At 32.6% G+C, this 16,419-nt stretch overlaps 1 long non-coding RNA gene across 1 annotated transcript in view; it reads left to right on the top strand.

The window, feature by feature from the left end:
- The first annotated feature begins 15,371 nt into the window (after positions 1–15,371).
- The window catches only part of LOC142324085 (uncharacterized), a 67,721-nt gene continuing 66,673 nt past the window's right edge, over positions 15,372–16,419 (top strand). Inside the window, exon 1 of the long non-coding RNA XR_012756214.1 lies at positions 15,372–15,415. This is a non-coding gene — a long non-coding RNA (uncharacterized LOC142324085). The remainder of the gene's footprint in view (positions 15,416–16,419) is intronic.

Genomic DNA, 16,419 nt, shown 5'->3' with positions numbered 1-16,419 from the left:
TGGATTTGCAGACATGAATCCAGCTATTTCCTATTGACCGGCTTTGTAGTGAACTATTAAATATAATTTTCATACAAATCGGAATGAAGTGAACGTCGATGATTACAGACGTAATGTGGAAAATCTTGACCGGAGAAAGTTTGACCAAAAGATCGATTTTTAATTATATTGTAGTCCAACCGGAATCTGAGCACACTCAAGAGAGAATATATAAAAGATTTCAAAGCGATAACTTTTGTTTAGATAAACGGATGTAAAGTTAGAGTAGACTTACGTCCAAAACTTACAAGTTTTAGACCGTTATTTTCCGATCTAAAATTGTTAAAAACCACAATTTAAGTAATTTTTACGTTCAAAAAATCACTGGATACGTTTAAGTTTATAATTTTATCTTATTTTTCTCTGTAAACTTATAACGAAATAAATATTAGATATTACATACAATGTAATTATTTATACACAAAAATAACTTGTATACGCACTTTTAAGTGTTATAAAGTATCAAGAAATATTAACATGGAACTATAAAAACAGTAACGGATAAATAACAATTTTAGTCGTTAAATTGTACTGTTTATCGTAGACTTGATCACAGTAGATTAGCAAAATTTACTACTCCTGGTTTTAGGTAACTGGAAAAGTCGATGACGATTTACCTTACGCTAAAAAATTATTTATTCTGTGATAATTATTAAGAGATAATAATAATATTATTTATCATATACTTGGTATCTTGTATAAGTTGAGTATACTATACAAGATCCTTATTTAATACACTTATTTTAGTATAAAATATTACTTCTCATAACAGTGATTTACTTTATAAGAGGCCCGTAACAATTAACGCACTGGATAATTGTTAATTTTTTCTGACTTTTCGAAGAAAAGTACGGTCTGGTGTGAGTAGGGGTGGGGAAAATGAATTTTCTTTACATTTCGAGAAGTACGAAAATACCATTCACTTAAACAAGGGTTTCCAAATATATAAGGCTTATGTATAAATTTTTGTGGTTCGAAAATCTTCGACACTACAATTTCGTTGAAATTTAGATAAGCTGTAGAAGTGTATCTACAAACAAGTTAGAAGCGTGGTTAGTTATGATGCTGCAGGTTGATACGTTGACGTTATATGATATTTATCTGCGGTATTTATTGTTTCCAACATTAAATTAAATTAAAAAAAAAAGTTTAACATATTAAAGCCAAATTAAATTAACGAATAGGGGTCTTCTTGCACAAAGCTGCGTAAGATGTTTTTATATTAAATAGCTATAGTTCCCTAGCTAATTTGGATTCAAATAAAGAAGTAAAAACACGTTTATAACTTTTATTCATCTTTTTAACGTATTACTTTTATAGAATATTTTAAACAGAAATCGGTGTTTACCTTCATTACAAAAGATATTTTTATGCAGATAAACACCGACATGCGTTGGTGTAAATGTGTAAGTAACATTGTGTAACTAAAATTTACTTTAAATAGATGAGATTATTAATTGATTGTTTAAATAACTAAGAATTTTTATTAGAATTAAACCAAATTGTCTAATGAATTGAAAATATATCGTACCGTAATTTTTCTGTTTCAATATTTATCTATTTATTCGTACAATAGTAACAACAATCTGATGCCCAAAAATAGTCACTACGATGCAGCTATCATAATAAATTTTATTGTGTGTGAAAAAACTATGCCTGACCGTGGATTCGAACTCGGAGCTCTGGATGAAAGACACTACCATTCGGCCATGGAGATCAACGTTGCAATAGTAATAATAATCATAATAAAAATAATCATAATAGTTTGCTCATCTTTTCGTAAGTAAAAAAATATAATTAAAAAATTAAATAATTAAAATTATACATTCAGTTACAATAACGATTTTATTTCATTTCTGAAAGATGAGGAACGATGAAAATACACTTTCTAATTATCGTTATGCTTAAAGTCCGAAAGACTGCAGGAAATTGTTAAGTAACAGGTTTATTGGAATAGAACAGTTCTTCTGTTACATAATAAGATTCTCTGAAACAGGTTAGAAGTCGTGTAAATTTATGACAAAGATGTTAATTTTATCCGACTGATATTACGATGCCGACAGGAAAAAACACCGCTAAATGAAATAAGAGAGTCTGCATGTAGTAGATATTTATAGAACAGATTCCAGCAGGGTTAGGGTAAGGTATGGGAATACCCGGATTTTTGCATTCCTCTTTGAAGACATTGAACTTGCTATGAAAAATTTAGAGCCGTGTGATCTTTGATTCTAGTTTAACACAATATAAAACATCATAAAAAAAGTAGAGGATAATTTTACTTAAAGTAAACTAGGAATAATAGTAAATTTGTTACTGATACTTCATATCTATTGGTAATACTTTTAAAGTCATCTAGGAATAATAATTTTAATTAATTTAAGAATTAGTAAATCATCCGCCTTTTACTTAGTGTGGTCAACTGTAAAAAAATTAACAAATAAAATGATTTTACAGATTGAAATAGAAATTATTAAAAAAAGACACAACTATAGTTGTCTTCAAAAAGTGTATTTACTAGCTATATTACTTAGATAAATTAGTTTTATTTACTAGCCTATTATCTATTAAATATACTTAATAATTATATTTTTTAATGTTTTATTAACGTGAAGAATTGATGGTAGTTTTTTTGTTCTTGAGAGCATCACTTTCGGGATACTCTCCCGTAAGATACCAAATAGGTAATAAATCGTTACCATGCTAGCTAATTTTTCATTCCTATGAAAATATACGTATATGTATATTATACGTAACATGTACCAGTGTATATATATATATATATATATTAATATATGTATTACTAAGTTACTGGCTAAATGATATTCAGGGTATCAAATATTTTTCTTCATGTAAAATTTTCCTTATGTAAAAAATTAAATGTTTGCGCGTGGATTTTTTGTTTGGTGCAATGAAGTGTGTTTACTGTCTAGATTGGCCGGCTTTCATGGCGCGAGTGATAGCGTCTTGGCCTTTCATCCGGAGGTCCCGGGTTTGAATCCCGGACAGGTATGACGTTTTCACACACGCTACAATCATTCATCTTATCCTCTGAAACAATAACTAACAGTGGTCCCGGAGGTTAAACAAAAAAAAAAACCTAGATCAACCAAGCTAGTTTCAGTTAATTGTCTAAGACCTTCGTGGAGCGAGTGGTAGCGTCTCGACCTTTCATCCGGAGGTCCTGGGTTCGAATCCCAGTCAGTTACGGTATTTTTCATACGCTAAAAAATTACATTTCATATTCTTACGCACAAGCTTCGAATTTCTGAAGTGAATTTCGTCCAGGAAAAAAAAGAAATGTTTACACTTGTTCATTGACTGTTCCCGTTAAAGCCCATCAGGGCTAGGAACATGGGAGGGGGGTATGGCAACCAGAAGCGTTACAAGGCGGGTGTCTTCCCCTACGGGGTTGGGATGTTCATCACTGTCTTTTTAAAACGGAACATTTATTTTCTTTCTAAATTCTTTTTCATAAAATATTAATATTTTTATATTCGCTCTTCTATCGATCAAAACCTGCTTTTATTAATATAATTCATGAGTGCGAGTTTAACTTTCAAAAAATCTTAATAAAAGTTTTCTAATAAATAATAAAAAACTTATCATTCCGTACTACGATGCTAATAGTAATAGTAAGTAATAACAAAAAAAATACAATGAAATTGTAAACCGTACGGTAAGAGTCTCGAAGATATCATTTCTTCTGCTCAAAAAAACAAAAATTTCTGTAATATGAATAAAACTTTTTCTAACAAAACGATACTGATATCAAAAAAGGTAAGACTTTACATTTCTATTATCAAAATCTGTTATTAATTTAGAATTTTCTATTAAAAAAATACATGTTAAATATATGTAGTAGACAATAGATATACAATAATTGATAATAAACAATTTTTAAGCGTTCCATATAATAAGCAAAAAAAAATAAAAATTTGTTACAAAATTCTTACCGGCCCGATTTCATTTATTTATTAAACAACGAATAATCAAAGAATTGTATTATTTCTGTAAATGTGGTATGCGTTACATATAAATGAAATCGAGCCGGTAAGAGTTTTGCAACAAATTTTTTTTTTTTTTTTTTGCTTATTGTATGGAACGCTTATACATTGTTTATTATCTATTATTGTATGTCTATTGCCTGTTACCAGTATTAAACATGTATCTTTTTTGAAGAAAATTCTAAATTAATAACAGATTTTGATAATAGAAATGTAGTGTTTTACCTTTTTCGATCGTAGTATCGTTTTGTTAAAAACAATTGTTTTTATATTGCAGAAATTTTTGTTTTTTTGAGCGGAAGAAATTATATCTGCGAGACCCTTACCTTACGGTTTACAATTTCATTGTAATTTTTTTTTTGATATCACTGCGTTTTTTTAGATTATTCTTTTATATTTTTTATGAATTACTGATTAGTATCTTATGACTTTATTATTAAAATGTATTGCCTTTCTAGAACAAACAAACTGAATTTCACAGCCAGTTTTTTTTTTGTTGACAGTCATATCATTCACTTCATACCATATTTTTCCTTTTTTATAAAACTAGTACAATGACTTTTACGAATCAAAGATCCGTGGTGTAATATTGCACTTATTACTTTGTAAATGTAACCCTCGATTTTTTTCATTAAATTCGATTTTACCAATAGAATTTATTTCTGTTTTATTTATTCCTTTTTTAATGAAGCTAGATGTAATCTCTTGTAAACTAATACTTTTACTTTTTTTTAAAGAAGTGATGAGGATTAAAAAAATTGTTTCATCTTCAGTACTTTCATTTATATAAGAGCATTTACTATTAAAACAAGCTGTAGTATATTTTTTTAAATTTTATTATTTCAAGTATATTATCAAGTTTTTGTATGCCACCTAGTACTATAAAGAACTGCTATCTAGCGGCGCGATTTGTAAAGGTACATTAAAAAAATGAATAAAATTACATATTCCAGTCCCGCGGTTTATCAAATGGAAAAAAAACGTTGTCTAACAAAATTCGAGGTATTTTTTGAAATTATTCTTTATGACTAACCTAGTTGAACTGAAATATAATGTTTTCACGCTTATTTTTATTTTTTCCCCATTTTCATTTCACAGTTAGGTTAGGTCATGTTTAGAACTGTAAACGTAGTTCGTTAACTTCGTCGCCTCTTACCGACGTATCTCCGTGAAATTTATTAATACTATACAATAATAAGTATTATAATAAACAACCGAAAACCGGTCAATAACCTTTTTTGTCAGTACATTCACTTGGATGCGCCGTACACCGTGTGTATGTGAGGGAAATTCACAATTTCTTTATTTATTTTTCTGTAGTTAATAATCTGTTACATCCCGGTATTTTAATTAATTTCTCAGAATTATCGTTTTTAACCTCACGATTATGGAAACGTATTGAAATTTACGTTCACAATAGAACTTCGAAGTTTATCTACGCCTCTACACATGTACACCTGTGTAGAGTAAAAATTAATTCCAAGCAATATCGTTTCGTGAATAAAATATTTGGTAAATAAATCGATACATAAGTTGATAGATAATTTAATTGATAGAAATTAACGATAGATATCTTCAATTGCCATAAATACAAAAAATTAACTGATAAAATAAAATCCGTAATTGTAATACGGAAGAAAAAAGAAAACAATTTATCGCATATGGATCGGGGGTATAAAATAAACATAGAAAACAAATGTCGGCATAGAATCGTTAGGTTAGCACTTTGTGGAGTACTATCGACGTATTTCGGTGTTATGTAATAATGAATTAAAAAAAATTCTCTAAAAAATTGTCTGCTAACACAAAAGAGTAAATGCCCCACTCCTTAAAGTACAAAATTTAACCCTCTTAAATTACAGAATTTTATCTTGTTTTAGGTGGTTGTCAGCCCAGTAAGTCAATTCACTTACCGAATCTAAATCGTTTTTAAAAATAATTTGGTTAAAATATTCATAATCTCTATAAAAATGAATATTTCAAAATACACAAATAAAGCTTTTCCTAGATTAGCTTTCCCGTGTTAACCACCATATCCTTTGATTCGACTAGTCCCTTTGTGTCGTACTAGGGTAAAACAAACAGTTCAGTCTGACATTGATGTGTTTAACCGGTTCATTGATTCATTGTTAATGTCGTTGTGTGTCAGCGAATTCAAGTTTTTTTTATAACTTTATTACTTACTCTCCAGGTATCTAGCTTAGCGCACATATTTAACATCTAATAGAAAAATATTTTTCTGATTTAGCAAATTTTCTTTATAAACTATAAACTTCTCTAAAGATGGCGAAGTTTTTCTAAATGAAAATATTTTTATTACATTTAACCATTGTGTGCTATTGTAATTATCAGACATTTTCCTATAAATTAAGTGACAATTAGGAATAGTATATTTATTTTAATTGAAAAAAAAGATTAGAAAATGATATTTTAAATTAAATTTTTTTGGAGCTATAAGAAACTAATACACGCTATAACACGAACTATTAGTGTATATTAAATTATTAGTGTATTTATTAGTGTATTATTAGTGTACTATTAGTGTAAATTAAATTTAAATGTTTTTTCTCGGCTGTACCATGAGGAAAAAACATTTAAAATTATTTTTCTTAATTTTTCTCGATTATCTTATATAAAAAAAAAATTAATTTATCAGAGTTCTATGTGCACATTATCGCTACGAAACGCTGCAGTATAAGTATTTTTTGAAATCCTCTTTATATTTTACAACCTCCTCGTCAACTTGTGATATAGAGGCTTAAACGTTCAGATGCAGAGACATACGTACAAGATATCCAAACATGTTATTTTTGTAAATATAATCTGCAAAAAATATCACATTAAACTGGTGGAATGAGTAGAACAAGTTATTAATGATTTAATAATACCGTTGTTCGGATATCAAATGAAAACATTAGAATTACTCAGTGTGAATACCCTCAATTTTTTTCTTTTTACTAAAGTAACATTCAATTAATTATACATTACTTCCTTATGGATTTCCCTAGTGGTTTTATTTCCTTAACCTTTTAATTTCAAACAGATTTCTTTCGTTCGCTTGTTTTCCTTGATATTTAGTTTCCTTCTTCCCGACTACTATAATTTACCTTATATTTGGAAATACCTTTACACGACAAAAGACAACCTTGTATTCAGCCTAAATAGTTTTTTGAATACATCGTATTAATATATTTCAAGTATTTTTTAATGAAATAAAAACTAGGGACTGAATTTTTTAATGAAATCTTTTTTCTTCAGTTACGTACTAATATTTTCACTCGGAGTATAAATGTATCATTAATAATTTATATTATCTAACATTTTTATTTTTTACAATTTTTACCTCTCTTTCTTTCCTCTACTAAAATACCATATCTAGGATACACTTAAATTTGGCACAGTGACCTAATTTACTTTTACGGGATTCAACAAAATACTAATTTCTTCTTTGGTTTATTCTCAAATCTCTTAAATTTTACTAAGATGTCTATTCGAAATTCTCCGAAGTTTACTCACAAGTTGCAGTTCTTTTTTTGACTTTCCTACCGACCGTAAAGCGCTACACTCCATATACAAACTTCTTTAATAATTATTAATTTTAAAAGTTATGTTTTATGTTAGTGGACAACTTTTCTGAACGAAGGTTCTACTAAAATATAATCTTGCTCTGCATGAAAGCAACACTATCCTGTGGAAACATTGTGTTAAAATAATATATTATTTAAAACTAATGTTTCTCAGATTTAAGAAAAACTTTTACATTATTATAATTACTAGCGATAGTAACTAGTAATTACTAGTTTCTACTCTTATCACTAGTATTACTACTAGCGATAGTATTACCAGTGATGGTACAATGTAAATTGTCATTCTCTTTAAACGGACAGTCGATATCTGGATTCCTTTGTGCCGAATGACGAAGTGAACCGGTAGACTCTTTCTAATCTTGATTTCATATGTGGCAACTTATTGGTTCTACCGTCGCAACTAAAACGTAAAATTTATCTTTACAGATTGCAATTTATCTTTAACAGAATGTATCCGTTGATACCGACCAGCGGGTTGAGAGATTCCGTTGACAGATCGGCCGGAATGAAGAAACATCCGTTCGTGGGAAGTGGAGCTAGTCGATGTGTTAAGTAGTCGATTGCTTGAAGTATATCTTGGAGTACTCTGTCTCAGTGATTCCTAGTCTTCTAGTCTTCGGGATCGTAATGTTAATTTTATAGTCTTACACGTTATACCATTATAGTGTTTATGCTTGTAGGATTTTAGGCTGTGAAACGATTTGTTGCTACCCTTTACAGATGTCATGAAGGTCTTGACTTTTGAAGAGATAAAAACTGTATTCCGATAGAAGGTATAAAAGATGGCAGCCCAAATAAATATCTCCTTTTATGTTTGATAACGTCTTTGATGTAGTATTTGTAGAAGGAAATCCAAATGGAAGCCTTGAATATTCAACGCTCACTGCATTCGTATTTCAATGCTGGTGTAAAAGGTCCTCGAAACCCATTTTCAATCAATCAAAGAGTCATTTCATAGAATTGTCTTTGACAATGACAACGTCGGGATTAATTTTGGCAAGCAGATCTTTTACATAAGATACAACCATACTAAAACTTTCAGGTAATCTTTCCTCGAGATTCAGGGTATTTTCCATCTCCTATTAATAAAAGTAGCTAAAAAACTGTCCGGCAAAAACTTCACATCTCAAATCAATTCTCATGTTTTTTCTCCTAGAAAGTTTGAATGTTTGAGACCATAACAAGATACTTTGATGCAAGCTTTGACTTCATTGGCTCGAGTTTCTCTCTGTACTACTGGTAGAGTCTGACGGAAGTCCCCAGCAAAAGTACGTTAAGTCGTCTCATGACATAGTTGTAATGAGATCTTTAAGAGTGTTATTACGCGTTTGAAACCATCCTTATGAGTCATTGTACTCTCATCTCCCAACGATGAGTTTTGAGTCTTGGAGTAGACCATATTACTTTGTTTTGAAATAGAACACACAGGATAGTACGTGATTAAAATTAAGAGGAAACTTAAAAGTTGAGTGCTCCATCTTTCATCTTTCTAACAACATTGTTTTAATGCCTGAAGACGCAGCTGACAAAACAATGCTATGACTACTTCTCACCTTTACCAGAAGCAAATTGATAAGGGAAGTTTTCCGGTACCACCAAGAGAATCCAAGAAAAACAATTGCTCACAATCAGACAGTGTTGTCCAAGACCTGGGGGTAGACAATACGTTGTTCGTCAGTTAAAGAAGCTTCGCCCGTGGACACAATTTCACTTAAGACAGAAACATCGTAATTATTTTCCTTTAAATATTCTCGTTTCCCTAAAATAACTACAGATTTTTCAGGTTGAGGCAAACCGTATTCTGGCAAGTTCTTTCATCTAAAGTCAGCACGGCATCTTTAAGTAACACCAAGCACCTTCTCCTTCTCCATCGCATCTGTCACCAAGAGAGGATCCGTCAGAAATATGGCAAAATACTAACATCACACTAAATAGTTTTCGAATATTGAAAGAAGAAGAGTCGATTCGAAGAAGTTTCTTCTACAGTTAAATCCCACTATTTTTAATCTCCGAGTAGCCAAAAGCTTTGCATGCTGATTGGAATGTAGGATCTAAAATTTCATCCACCGTTTTTAGATGAGATTAAGACCTTGGGCCTCTGATATGATGAAGAAGAAGGTGAAGATGGTAGCACTCAACTTAGTTTGGGTGGATATTCTTCCTAAAGCATAATCCTATTTTATTCCTGGCCAACCTTCAACATCGTATTCACGCTTACATCGAACGAATGTTCTGCCATACATAGTATGAAGGGATTTCTGAATAAAGTAGCGTTTTTGCAAACTCACCGACTTGAAATAATTCAAAGAATGCTATAAGCGTTGTATTTGGTGAATTAGTAAGTTTTTCAGTCAAGTTATTTACAGAAAAGTTAACTAGTTGGCAATCTTCGAGATAAACGTCAAGATGAGTGACAGTTGGATATCTTTCGTGAACTGTGAAGGCTAAGATTCTCTAGAGTGCTCAGAACTGCTTCGGCACTTTCGTAAATTTTTATCTCATTGATCTGCTCTTTACTTTCCAAAGAAAAATCTGGTTGGTCATCGCCTTTTGTAATGTATTAACAAACATACTTGATGAACTTTACGAAACTGCTACATTTATATGGGCACTGAAAGTACGTAATAGTACAGGATTACTGTCACCACCTTTCTTGTTTATTGGAGAAGTGTGGCAGAGTAATTTTTCCTGCAGCAGCCATCTTTCATGCAAGGAGGATTTCTATTCAAGCTTCCACACGAACCATGGGTCATGTTGGGCTTGATAATGTCGTAGAGAAAAGGATCTCATTTAGGATTTGGTATTTTAGCACACACAAATTTGTTTATCATGTTGGGAGAGATGCAATTTTCCAACCGCAGCAAGATATGCACTGAGATAATCCTCTTTTTTTCCAGTGAGTACAAACAACACCGCACTTTTCCAAACAGTTAATATATCCATTAACTTCTTTATTTTATAGCGAAGTACTCTTTTTGTGAGATGACGGGATTGACTGCTTTTGATCATTTTGCTCTATGAGAATGGAAATTTGCAGCGTATGAAAAATGCCATGCCTGACCTGGTGAAACACCCTTCCAATTACGTCAGGGCGGTGATAATGTTTCTGTTCAGGTAGTAATGCTTCCTGAATTTCTTTACAATTAGGATTGCATGTGAATGTGATGAACAAATTTGAACTGTCATAGTGATGGACGTATGTCATACCATTTTGAGCTCGCTCGTGCATATAACGTAGATCTCCAGTGAAAGATTATGGTAATACTACTACTCTTCCCAGTTGATCAACTTGAACATCCTGTATTTCTACGATGTATTTCATATAAATGTAGTTATCTAACCTCATCCTGACACCATAGAGAAGAAACTTATCATGTGGCAGTGACGGTAGCCACATCACGCCCTCTGTACCTAGCTCTTAGGGGCTAGGCAAATCTCGGAAAAAAGCATCTCGCAGCCTTGTTCTTGTCTCAAGTAGGATACAACCGATGCGAATGCAACTCATGATATTCCCGTCGGTGTACTATTTCCTAAACAAACAAAAACAAAACCGTAAAAGTCTTAAACAAAACAGATCAAAACAAGGATCTGCATTCAAGACTACCAACCTATTGGTAAAAATTCAGTCCAACACGCAACATCCGAAATAAAAACAACAAAAGAAACAAAACAAAAATGAACTAGGTAACTAGTACATACCAATACATGTACCAGTTGCATTCCAATACATGCAAGGGAAAAGGAAAAACTCAAGCGAATCCTATATTCCCTCAGCAATCCTATCACGGACCCCATACGTAAGAAAGCTCTCCACGGTCACTCATTCGGCCCGGTGCCTCCAATTCTCTCAGATATCAAACGGCGAACCGATAATATCAAGCCGGAAAATGGTCTTCGAGCGCAGGAGATCGTATTTCGCGCATTCGTACAACATACGATAAGCAGTATCCACAGTGTCCACACTGTGAACACATACCTGAGTCCACCAGGTCGAATCTCCGGAGCCTACCCCGGAAAGCACTGTACCCAGAAAGAAATTGCGTCAAATATTTGTTCGGATGAACCCAAGAGACACCCTATAAATCAACAACATTCAGGAAAAGATCGTACGTGTAACGCCCGTCTTCCGACCCCCCCCCCCCCCCAAATGGCCTGCCACAAGGCATTGCCATGTTGCTCTATCTCCTGAACTTTCTCGGAAGTTAGCTCTCCTAACTTCTTAGAAACATATCTCTGTTACCTTTCAGACGCAATCAGATCTATCGGCTTCACGCCCGCAATCACAAACGTCACCTCTCGTGAAATAGTGAGGTAACTTCCAGTTACCGCTTACAATATTACGCGCTGAGCCCTTAATAATATGTCCCATTAGGTTTTATACTTTAGCCCCCGGCCCAAACGGGCGCTGTATATAACATAATTGGTTCACAGACGCCCTTATACAGAATGCTCATGGTCTAAAAATTTAGACCCCAATCAGGATTGACCACAATCCTTCTCCACGACGTATAAAAGGTGCTTCTTAAACTGTAACTTTTCATCAAGAAACGACCCGAGGTACTTTTAAATCTAAACATATCTAATTCGTTGGACTGACATCGAAACGCGTATTCGACACCTCATAGCCAAACGGCCTTTCAGAAGCATCGCCGAGGTTTTCTCCAGGCTGAACATCATTTTGTGCTGACGACCCCATAGCTCGAGTATCCTGCAAGCCTGCATGGCTCGGAGCTCAACCTCCCTCCGCAAGCTTCCTTTGACCTGCAGGAGCTCGTCGTCAGCATAAGTAACAACAAGGCACCCACTGACCAACCCCAGCCGCAGGAGTGAGTCAAACTCCACCACAAACAACAGGGTTCCAACATACTGCCCTGGGGATACCCTTTAGATATTGTCTTGCCAACCTCATGGCTACTCTCGCGGAGCAGCACATTCCGATTACTGAAGAACTTTGCAGTACCTGCATTCGCTTACAGTATATTTTCTCCTTTACAGTTGATAATAAAAATGAAAAAATAAAAAGTGAATAAAAATGAAATTTGTTCTCCAGCAGCCTCTAAACTCGCATTTTCCTTAAATGGCGGAAACTTTCGGGTACGTAATCGGCAGAAATTGAATAATTTTCGTAGTTTTCATTCTGAGATGTATAAGAAAACTCATTTTAATTATCAGCGACCTAATTTACGATTGTTTCGCGTACCTCTCTAAACAGAGTTTGAATATCGTAAATGAAATAGATGGAAAAGAGAACGAAAGAGACGGGCTCTGTCTCCTTCGATCAGAATGATTCCATGGGGTATCGGTACTCCATCAATTTAGACGTAATCCACCGTCATAGTTCAAATCTTTATCAAACTTAACACGAGACCAACAATGTTAAACACAAGACTAATATTAATAAAATAATTATTAAAACACAAAAAACCCGATTGTTATATTTGTACATATCTACCTGGAATAATTATGAAAAGCGTATAAAAAATAGTTAAGCAAGATTTTCTTTCTTTCCTTATAGGTATTTTTTCAGGTTACAGTAAGTTAGTCTGCGATGTGAAATTTAATATTATTTCTACTTTTTATGTTGTATTCGGGAGCTTGTTTCTCATAACAAAGTAGAGGCCATTGTCACCATCTCATGTAGCTATCCACCTTCCTATGTACATAGTTGGGTGAAAAGAAAAACACTGAAATACTATTAATGAACACCTGGTAAGCAATTTTTTTTAATTTTATTTTATTTAGTTTCGTTTCTTTTATTTTATTTAATATAGATTTTATTTTAATTGTATTTATTTTTATCAATTTTTCTTTTCCATTAATTTTTTTTTTTAAATAGGAGTGATAAGGATGTTTTGCTAGGGTTATTAATAACAGGTAATTTTCAGTATCGTTAAAGTGCACTGTAATTTACGGCCCCAGATAAACATTAGAGAAACGAAGAAAATTATTATGAAAGGAATATTTATGACATAAAACTGACTGAATAAATCATTAATTTTAGAGACATCGACGATTATTTAAAATTTCCGTTTCATCACATTTTACCTCCTTTTACACCATCAGACGCAAGATATCAAAAAACGAAGAGATTGATTTTTAAATATTTACGTAAGGGATATTTTAAAACAAAGACCAAGTCGATATTTCTTTTAAAAGCTGAGAAAATCGGAAAAAAAACGCATAATATTATTTCACCACCTTAGAAGTCGGATTTCGAAAAATCCTTTCTTAGTTCACCTCTGTTGTATAAAACGAACATATCCTCAAACTTTTGTGTCTCTAACTATAATAGTTTAGGCTGGGCGTTGATGAGTGAATGATTCAGTCAGTCAGGACATCTTTTATATGTAAGACTTGGATCCCGTCATGGCTTCGCCTACGCTATATGTTTACTGGCGTTTCCCGTCGCGGTTTGGAGATATTTAGTCGGTCATGGCTCGCATCGTTCGTCCTGCCTGTATAGCCAGAGAGCTCTGCACCTTGGACCGTTGTTTGGTTAATACAGGACCCGAATATCTGAGTTATCTAAGAATGCGGGTTTCAAAACAGTCACCCTCCATGTTAAAGATATTAATTATAACTGGTTACCCGTACTTTGTACGAGTAAAAATGTATTTTGCCCGGTTCTTAGCGGTAACCGACAAATACCACTAGGAGATGACTGTAATTCGTTGTGTCACACATACAGTAACAGTTGCTGTGTTGGTTGAGTCGCCCCGCCGTACACCGTCAAACCCCTTAAAAAGTTGAAATTCAAAAAAACCGAAAATGGTTTCTAAATATTTATCTGAACAGTAATATTTATGATACAAGTATTTATGATGAGACTGAGCTTCTTACAAACTGCCTTGTGCAATTGCAACGCCGATGCTTTTCTGCCGGACCAACTTTCACATAGACTTTTTGGGACTACGTCGCATAAAATGTCTTGCAGTTTTTCTTCATCGAGTACTGATGATCTACCATTTCTCTCATAGTCCTTTACCGATCCCTTTTCATAAATTTTTCGATTGGCGCTCTTACACTACGTCTATTAGGAACCGGTGTATCCAGAAATCTAACAGAAAACTAGTCTTTCGGTGTGTGTATTCACATACTCACGAAAGACGTATTCAACGAAAAATATTCGCTATTTTAAAGTTAACATCATTCTGAACGCACACGGAAAGATACGGCCTCAATTATTCAAAGACAACGAACACACATGAACCAGATTAACCTCCTCGTTTCAAGGTCACGGAAGCATACTAGACACAACATAGGATACCAACCTTTACAGAAAGCATTGCTTGCAGCGCACGCAATACAGTCCCCAAACATATAATTATGTTAGTATAGTTAGCTACTTTTCGATCACGCTGTAGATAGCATATATACATTTATATTAGACCAACTATAAAGGACTCGTATCTATTTGTCAAATGTCAATAAGAAACTAAAAATAGTATTATATATATGTAAATTATATAATACTAAAAATAGTATTATATATATGTAAATTATATATACTTCATCGCACGTTATAACCGTAAGAAGCAAAATCTCACCCTTTTATCACTTATTCATTATTATAACGTATTGTAATAGGTATACTTTTCAGTAGTCGCTTTGAAGATGAAACACTTTTGTAAAAGGTATTTTTTTAAAGTATTTCTCTTTTTTATTTGTTATGTTTCCATACTGCTGTGATTAAAAGTTTCCTACAATTTCCTTCCTGGAAATGCAGCGTAGTTCTTTGTTAAATCAGTGGAGCAAAGCAGATTCAACCGTTGTTCCTCATATGATGTAAGTAATTTGTAAAAATGTTGAACCGACTACGGTAAATATTTATTCATTTATTTATTTACCACTATGAACAATTTCTGGCGATAAGTATCATACACGTAAGAAAATTAATGAATATCTGGTCCTTGATAGTGCATCCTTAATATTCGATGAAAAAAAGAATGTGATCTAGGTTAATGAATGTTGTTAATAAAGTATAAACGACACTTTAGGCGATACTAATAGTTTGACACTGACCATGAATATCAGGGCAGAGGCAGCTCAAGGTGACGTAACAAAGAACTAACCAAATTATTACCGACACTTTCATTGTTTGAAAAGTACGCAAAACGTGACATATAATGACGATGTTGTTGTAAACAGAAAGTCGTAACAACAGATAAATCGGTGATAAATGTAAAACAATAATAATAAAAATAAAAATGAGTATCTAAAGCAGTGAAGCATAACGTCTAATATACTATCGTTTTTTTTTTCAAATTGTACTTTTAAACTGACTCTTCTACATTTCTAACTGTGACTTTTCTTTAATTTAAAAAAGGAGACGGTAGAAAAAAATATTTATAAACTTCCACGGACGATCAAATCAAATTTCTTCTAATGTGCATAAGACACAACCTGATGTATGCAATAAACTTATGTTTGATACACCGTATAATTTGACATTTTGACTAGACATTATCCTTATAATACAGATGTACGATAAAGTAACTTTTTGACAAAACGTTGGCGTACTCGTATTTTAATGATCCTCGGTAAAAGTTGAATGAAAAATATTGTTCCCGTTACAGCTGAGGTTTCACAGCATAATTAGAAAATTAGCTTTTATTATCTACATGGTTATCAATGAGACGGGTTTAACACAAAAATTAGACATTCTGTTTTTAAAATAATTAATTTACTAATATAAATATATATATAATTATAAATAAAAAAAATAACAAATATACCATAATTTTAAAAGAGTAATTTTTCTTTAAAATTTTACAAAATGTTTTGAAAAT

The sequence above is a fragment of the Lycorma delicatula genome, chromosome 1, assembly GCF_047948215.1.
Source record: "Lycorma delicatula isolate Av1 chromosome 1, ASM4794821v1, whole genome shotgun sequence".
Classification (NCBI taxonomy): Eukaryota; Metazoa; Arthropoda; class Insecta; order Hemiptera; family Fulgoridae; genus Lycorma; species Lycorma delicatula.
Note: the sequence above shows the minus strand (reverse complement) of the source record. Positions and strands in the feature narration are given on the sequence as shown.